The following is an 8,795-nucleotide window of genomic DNA, read 5'->3' on the forward strand; positions in this document are numbered from 1 at the left end:
CCTTCCCGCTCTTTTTTAATTTTACAGCCACACTCATGGCATATGGAAGTTCCCGGGCCAGGGACTGAATCTGAGCCTTAACTGCAGCAATGCCAGATCATTTAACCCACTGCACTGGGCCTGGGACTGAACCTCCATCTCCACAGCGACTCAAGCTGCTGCAGTCAAATTCTTAACCCAATGTGCCACAGCAGGAACTCCCAAGGCCTTCTCTTTTAATTCAGGAAGAAAAATCCTCCCAGGAAGCCCCCTGGAAAACTTTTCCCCTGCATTGCTTCGAGAGGAGACTGCAATACCAAGCTTCTGGCAAAGACTAATGGGATTATCATGACTGTCTTAGACTTACTGTAATACAGCCCCTGACCCTCTGTCAAGAGAGTCTGCCCTTCCCAGAGATCAAACCATCTCCTCCTGCTACCTGACCTCATTATTGTTGTGGAGGAAACGACTGTTGCATAGACAATAAATAATTTATGGGAACCTCCATGGGACCCTCGTGGGCTCCGTGAAGGTAGGCACGGCTAATCGTCAATGCTCAGCACAGTCCTGGTATATATACTGGGTTCTTATGACAACCAAATGTAATGATAAAACTAATATACTCAGCCCATCACCTAAATGTTCTTTTTTGTTGTTGTTATTTTGGCCTTTTGTCTTTTAGGGCCGTACCTGTGGCATATGGAGGTTCCAATCGTTAACTATAGCCACCAGCCAACACCACAGCCACAGCCACGTGATATCCAAGCCGAGTCTTTGACCTACACCACAGCTCACGGCAACGCCAGATCCTTAACCCAGTGAGGGAGGCCAAGGATGGAACCTGCATCCTCATGCATGCTAGTCGGGTTCACTAACCACTGAGCCATGATGGGAACTCCTAAATGCTAATAACTCTTTACAGTATCAAGCATCCAGGTATTTACGAGTATTTTTCCCTCCCTCTCATGTCGCCACCCTCCTTTCCCATCTCCTTGTCCCAGGTCTTAACTAACGGAAGCATCACTTTCTGTTTCTGTCAAGGTTTTAGGATGCAATGATGCAGACTCTGAATCATGGCCCAGAAAGTGCTTTCGCGTCACATCATTTTTTTAAAAAAAAGTTCTCCTCAAATTCTGAAACCCTAAAAAATGACTTTGTTCCATTAACACTCACTAAAAAGTCTTAAAACTTGGAGCTTCAGCTTTGGCAGGTTGTTTGGAAGGTGTTGCCCCGTGTGCTTACAACAAGAAAAAGCTGGACAAACTCAAAACCAACGACTTTTCTTGGACCTGCCAGAGAGGCTACAGGGCAAACTGCCACGTAAAATCTGGGGAGAGTCAGGGGAGTCCCAAAAGTCAAAGCCAAAACCTGCTTACCTGGAGCAGAAGCTGCTGGAGTCACACTGGTGGAAATATTTAAAGGGCAAATGGGATGAACTGCTGGAGGCTGAGTGTGCCCCAGCAGGAAAATGAGAATTTCCTTGCGGGACTGTGGGGAGGGAGGCGGGGGCATGTTTTTACTGACTTTACTCCCATGAATCCCACCAGCTTCTCATGATGATGAACAGCTGATAAAAATACCCTCCTAGCTCTGGCATGGACCAGAAGGCATGCTTCTGAAATTGGCCCAGACCTTTCTTATAACGAGTCTTCTCTCCGAGCAATGGGGAGACTTCACTGGGTACTTGTTCTAGAGCCGAGGGGGCAGGTCATTCCTCTGAGTCCGGCCCCATCTAGCCTTCTTGTCTTAGGGGAGGGAAACTACACAAGAAACACCTGTGGTCATAGGCTACCAATACAGGCAGTCAAACAAGACACAGTCAGAAAATTCTAGAACGTTCCCTCTCCTCCTGTACTTCACCACTACACCAGGAGGGCTCCCGTATAACAGCGCGTTCTGGCTAAAAGAGCTGCGGACATGGAATCTCTCAGAGAAGTACTTAGAGAATCCCCGAATCAAGAAGGGAGACAGAATCAAGGACCCTAGAAGAATGCAAAGCACCTACAGCTACAGCAAACATGAAACACAGCCCAGCTCCTAGCCAGATTCACAGAAAACTTCACACTCAAGGCTTAGTGACCTCAGTTCCAACTACCCAGCACGTCATGACCAGATTTCAACAAAAAATTACAAGTCACTCCAAAAGGCAAGAATAAAACAGTTTGAAGAGACAACGCAAGTATCAGAACCAAACTCAGGAATCACACCAAAATTAGAATTGTCAGGTCATTAAAAATAAGCCTAATATGTTAAGGTCTGTAATGGAAAAGTTAGACAGCATGCAAGAAGAGATGGATTTCTTATACAGAAACTCCAATAAAAAAATAATAATCCTACAACCGAAAATACTAATAAAAATGAAGATTACCTCGGACGAGCTCAGCCGCACGCTGGTCACAGCCGTAGACTGGTCACAGCCGGGAAAAGAATCCTTGCGCTTGGATATAGGTCAGATTTCCCAAACTGAACGTTAAAAATAAAACAAAATAATAAAAAGAAAAATGACAACAGGTGCAACTATGCATAATGGAAATACCAAATCAACAATAAAGAAAAAAAAGAACCAAAAAAAAAAAAAAAACCTTAAATAAAAGCTGAGAACTCTTCAAAATGTGTGACAGCAATTAAACCACAGGTCCAAAGTAACCACAAAACCAACAAAACAAAAACCACACACACAAAAACGCCACCCACCCCAAACCAAAACGCCAATTCCTAGATATAGCGTATTCAAACTGCAGAAAATCAAAGACAAGGAGAAAATCTTCAAAGAGCCCAGGAGGTGGCGGGGGTAGGGTGAGAGGACACCTTACCTGTAGGGGACCAGCGGTAACAACTATCTGACTGCGGACTTCTCCCATTTACTTCCTCCCTTTACCACGGGTCGCCTGCAGGCCCTGGATGGGGTTTGGTCTGGGCAGGAGGAAAGGCGTTTCCCGGGAGGGCAAACAATGGGACAGCTGGAGCCCGCGGCCGCCCAAGTGGCCTCAGGTGAGCGGAGGCAGTAACAGCGTGTCCAGCGGAGGGGCAGGGAGAAGATGACCAGGGATTGCACGGCCACCACACCTCAGAGATCTGTGGACGCCGTCCTCCGGCACGGCAGCTGCAAGCACTCTTCGCGGCGGAAGCCTGTTCTCGCGGGATCTCCGGGCTCTACGCGGGGTCTGCTGGGAGGCCCTGGGATGAGAGCCACCTGGGTGCTCGAGATGCTCTGGCGGCTGCAGGCCCTTGGTCCGGACTTCATTCGCAAGGATTCCGGCCCACGCTCAGAACTCGCCAACACCTCTTCCGCCCTTCTCCAGGGCACCTTGCCTCAGGGGCCCGGCAAGGTGCAGAGGAGCACCTCTGGCCCAAAGCCTGTGCTGCAGAGTCAGGATGGCCAGGGACCAGCCTGTGGGCGAACTGGGCATGCGCAGGCAGCAAATCCAGCGCTTTCCACACGGGCCTTTGGCAACAAACCCCAGAGCCCCAGTGCAACCCACCGCGGTCCCAGGATGCAACAACCCCAAACTATGGTTCCGTCACACTTCCTTTGGGCCAGGTGTTCCTCCAGCACCTCGCACGGAGGCGGGGGGAGTGATTCATCTCAAGAGGCCGATATCCAGTGAATTATCCCTCAAGAAGGAAAGGGAAATGAAGGCCTTCGCAACCATACCAACACTGAAGGAATTCATTACCAGCAGCCACTCCCTGAGAAGAACGTTAGTTAACAGACCTGAAGGAAGAAGTAGCTGGTTCGACAACGATACTTGGAGACTTTAATACCCAGTTTTAATAACGGCCAGGACAGACAGGCAGAAGGTGAGGAAGGAAGCAGACAGCTTGACAACACGGTAAACCAACCAGAACTAGCAAAGCTAGAGAACACTGGTTGAAAATAGTACCATAACCAATCTTTTCAAGTGAAATGAAGAAACTGGAAAATTCAGAAGAGTGTGGAAAAGAAGAAAGTCGCAACGAATGTATTAAAGAAGAAATCTCTAGAGAAATTAGGAAGTAGAGATAAGTGAAAACACAAGATACCAAGTTATAGGATGCAGGAAACACCGTGCTGAAGGGGAAATCTGTAATTACGTACGTTACATTAAAAAAGTTAAGAGAAGCCAGTCTGAAAAGGTTACATGATGCCAATCGAGTGACATTCTGGAAAAGGCAAAACTATAGAGATGGTAATCAGGTCAGTGGTTGCTGGGTGTTTGGAGGCGGTGTGGAATGTCCAGGCACAGGACAAGTGAGGCACAGGAAATTTTTTGGGGGTAGTGAAACTATTCTGTGTGATACTTTACAGTTGAATATAAGACATCAAGCATTTTTTAAAACCCAAAGAACTTGATAGCACAAAAAGCGAATCTTAATGTATGAAAATTTTTAAAAAGTCATTTAGGAAATGGAGATCCCAGGATGGAATGCACCATGTGACAAAAGAATCAGAAAGCGTTATAAATGTATGAAACAACTTCACTGACAAAAGGAGAGGCATAAGATGCTGACCTAAATAACTTTGGGAATGAATGGTTCTTAAGACTAAAGGCAGAAAAAATTGGACAGAAGCACTGTATTCTAGCTAATAATTTCTTTTCCCATGGATTCACAGTTCTAAAGTCACAATATTGCAACTGAATGATTAAGTAAATGGATGGGGAAGAGTGAGAGCCCGGTTTTTCAATTCTGGAGTGGGAAGTGACACGAACAAGGGAAGGAGGCTGCAAGGATCCATGTGGTAATAGATTAGAGATGATAGAGATAATAGATGAGTATGAACTCCTGTTTAACTTAAGACAGCTGATTACATTCAGAATGCTTATAGATGTGTGTGTATATACACGGGTTGGTATGTACCTCTGTGTCTCCTTGCCCTGTCAGCTGCAAGAGCCCACAAGTAATGGCAAACAGTGCAGTGGCAACAAGCATCCCGAACACTCAGATCTTGGTTTCTAGTAAAATTTTCCTTGTAGAAATGATTGATTCTGGGACAGGGGCAGCAAACATGCAAGATGAGCCTAGATCCTATTGTACTTAGTGCCAAAAGTTAAAAAAGTTTCAAAATGAAAACAAATGCAACATATATAAAAGGGACAGGGAAACCAACCAAAAGAGCTTCCAATGAGCAAAGCTGGAACAGTTTGAGAAAAAAAATAAATATAAAATCAAAATACATGACACCACAATAATAAAACTGATTAAGTCAGTCAATGAGTAAGGGAGAATAAACAAATCTCCCAAGCAGAATTCTAAATAATATACATGCATACTCTGCCCTCGAGGAGATGGAGCATAACTCACTGTCCTGAAGTGTGGGCTTCACATTGTGACTTTCTTCCTAAGAGTATAATATGAAAGGGGGAAAATGGTAATTAAAGTTTGGTGGGGAAACCTGACAGGTACTGCCTCCATCAGGTAATGGAAGTCAACATCAGCAATAAACAATACTGGAAGTTCCTGTTGTGGCTCAGCGGTAAGGAGCCTGACTAGTATCCATGAAGATGTGGGTTTGATCCCTGGCCTCACTCAGTGTTGACCATGAGCTGTGGTGTAGGTTGCAGATGCGGCTTGGATCCTGAGTTGCTGTGGTATAGGCCGAAGATGTAGCTAAAAAAATGAGAGCGGGGGTGTGGGGGGATGTACATATATGTATGTCTGGGTCACTTTACAGCAGAAATTGGCACATTGTAAATCAAATATACTTTAATAAAAAAGTATTAAAAATATAAAATAAATTTCTCCCTGATATCCGAATGAGTTGCAAAGTAATGGGTAACCAAAGGTCACTTTAGTAATAAATGTTACTTATATAGATATCACTCATTAAGCAATTTTTGTTTTGTCTTTTTAGGGCCACACTCTCAGCCTATGGAGGTTCCCAGGCTAGGGGTCGGATCAGAGCTGTAGCTGCTTGCCTATGCCACAGCCATAGCCATGCCAGATCCGAGCCACATCTTTGACCTACACCACAGCTCATGGCAATACCGGATCCTTAAGCCACTGAGCAAGACTAGGGATTGAACCTGCATCCTCATGGATATTAGTCAGGTTCATTTCCACCGAGCCACGATGAGAGCTCATTAAACATTTTTAATGACTGACTCTTAGTATGGGTTTCACATGTGCTTTAAATAATATTTCTTTTTTTAAAAGGACCTATATTAAATAACATTTGTTTATTCATTGAATCACATTTAGGAAAATAAGTAATTGCCTGAAATCAGAACTGTTCAAAAAAATTTAGAGCAACATAGGAATGACCACAAAATCAGCAGGTGCATCTTCCGGTCAGGAATGCCAGCAGGCAGCCTGCCCAGTCCTCCAGTGACATGGCCCTTCAGGGCTGTGCCACTCCATAGTTGTAGCACACATGTCCCAAAAGGAAACGTCCCCGTGGGGACCACCATAAGACTATCCCACAGCATGCTGTCCTCCCTTCAAAGAGTGTTTCTGAAGGTTTGAGTATTGAATTTTACTTTGTGATTCTTTGACTCAACTCCTTAAGAAACTTCTAGGTCCTCCTAATAAATGATAAACAGTTTTGATGTTCTTTTTTCCTTTTTTTTTTTTTTCTTTCTGTCTTTTCTGTCTTTTTAGGGCCACGCCCACAGCATATGGAGGTTCCCAGGCTAGGGGTCGAATCAGAGCTGTTGCCGCTGACCTACGCCACAGCCACAGCCACAGCTACAGCAACGGGGGATCCAAGCCGCATCTGTGACCTACGCCACAGCTCATGGCAACGCCGGATCCTTAACCCACTGAGCGAGGCCAGGGATCAAACCCGCAACCTCATAGTTCCTAGTCGGATTCGTTTCTGCTGCTCCATGATGAGAACTCTTTTTCCTTTTTAAAAAATGTTAGATGTTAGATGTTCTCTTTTTCCTTTTTTTTTTTTTAATTTAACTAATAAAGGAGTTCCCATTGTGGCTCAGCAGTAACGAACTTGATTAATATCCCTGAGGACGTGCATTTGATCTCTGACCTTGCTCAGTGGGTTAAGGGTCCAGCGTTGTCACGAGCTGCAGTGCAGTTCGAAGATGCAGTTCGGATCCCAGGTGCTGTGGTTGTGGTGTAGGCTTCCAGCTACAGCTCTGATTCGACTCCTAGATTGGGAACTTCCACACGCTGCAGGTGCAGCCCTAAAAAGAAAAAAGAAGGGGGAAAAATTAGCCAGTAAAGAACTATCTTTGTTCTCTTATTTCCTAATAGCAAAATTACAATTCCCCACCAACTTTCAAATACAAAGGTACTGCTATATAGTTCTGCATTTTCCTCCTCTGCCTCCCATTTGCAGGTATTTGGGACAATAATGATGCCTATTTAATGACTGACAATAGATTGGATTCACCTGAAAAGCACACATGTTAAATTATATGCAAATTGCTATTGCAAATCTTCCTGATGAAAATTAAAGTATTTGAACAACCTTCAAAAAATCCAATTTAAACAGGTTTAGGCATCAAGAATGTTTGGGCACATCCCACATATAGTTTTTTTATCTGCACAGCACCAAGCAATACAGACCTCTGGATTGTGTCAAACTGAGATAATTGTCACTAATTCTCAAGGCAGAGATAACCGTAAGTCTAGTTCCATGCCATGGTTGGATCTTCTAAAATGACACCAACAAATGATCTATTCTGTTTATTAGATATTGAAATTTCCCAGGCCTCCACTTTATTTTTTTAATTTTTTTTAAATTATAGTTGATTTACAATGTTCTTTCAATTTCTGCTGAACAGTAAAGTGACCCAGTTAGGTCTCCACTTTACATTCCCTGGCAGTGCCTGAGGTTTGCAATATTTTCATTCCTTCCTGGCTCAAAACCATACACCTAATATCCCTTTCAGAGGTAATTTTACAAATGTATTTATGCTCTGTGGTCATAATGACATTTTCATCTTAATGGCATTTTCATTTTAATGACAGCTCTTGGAAATTTTATTCCAGAGGAATGAGTCCAATGGTAGGAAATCATAGATTGTCTGGGGGAATGTTTTGGAGAAGGTTGATCTTTTAAAACTTTTCAAATATTCCCTCCTGTCTTATTTAGATTTAGGTTTGACCAATTTGAAAAAATATATAGATATATATAGTTATATTTATAATTATCTTTCTTTCCTATGGAGATTTTATTGCCTCCAGCAGAAAGATGAAAACATCAATTCTTGTGATTACAGAGCCAGAGACAACTGGTCCTGATCAGCACCATCCAATATAAATATAAGCTGTGTATAAAGTTTAAAATTTTCTAGAAGTAACATAAAAAATATAAAATAAAAGAGATGAAATTAATTTTAATAACACACTTTAATCCAATATATCTCAAATATTATCATTCAACATGTAATAAATACTTAATTCTCATCCAGATTTTTTTTTTATGCTGTCTTTGAAATCATGTGTGTTTTACACTTACGGCGCTTCTTGATTTGGACCAGCTGCATTTCAAGTGCTCGATAACCGTGTGTGTCTAGTGGCTGCCATCTTGGATTGTGCATTTCCAGACACAGTGGTGATTAAGAGGAGGGAGCTGGGCTTGGATGGTTTAAAAGGTGGAGCCAACATGACATAGAGAAAAATGCGTAGTTAACAATATTCGAATTCCTGATTCCACAATTAAGAACCTTTAGAAAAATTGCCTTAAATGTTTTCATGATTGTCAAATATAATAATGTTACTTCATGGGATTACAAATAAGATTAAATGAGACAATGTGTATAAATCTTTGGCTACACTGTGGGTATTTATTAAATCTTATCTTGAATCCTCAATGGGAATAAAAGGAATATATCCTGTGAATTTTTTTTTTTTTTGGGGGGAGCACACTCTTG

At 42.9% G+C, this 8,795-nt stretch overlaps 1 long non-coding RNA gene across 4 annotated transcripts in view; it reads right to left on the minus strand.

The window, feature by feature from the left end:
* LOC146398511 (uncharacterized) overlaps positions 1 to 3,097 on the minus strand; it is a 242,919-nt gene extending 239,822 nt beyond the window's left edge. For all 4 annotated transcript variants that reach the window (XR_014819148.1, XR_014819150.1, XR_014819147.1 and 1 more), the window contains exons 1-2: positions 2,793 to 3,097; positions 2,348 to 2,442 (exon numbers count right to left, since the gene is read on the minus strand). This is a non-coding gene — a long non-coding RNA (uncharacterized LOC146398511). The remainder of the gene's footprint in view (positions 1 to 2,347; positions 2,443 to 2,792) is intronic.
* Between the last annotated feature and the right edge of the window lie 5,698 nt (positions 3,098 to 8,795).

The sequence above is a fragment of the Sus scrofa genome, chromosome 11 (assembly GCF_054392235.1).
Source record: "Sus scrofa isolate SSC_HxYL_T2T_F1_AM1 chromosome 11, Sscrofa_HxYL_maternal_Yorkshire_Landrace_v2.0, whole genome shotgun sequence".
Taxonomy (NCBI): Eukaryota; Metazoa; Chordata; class Mammalia; order Artiodactyla; family Suidae; genus Sus; species Sus scrofa.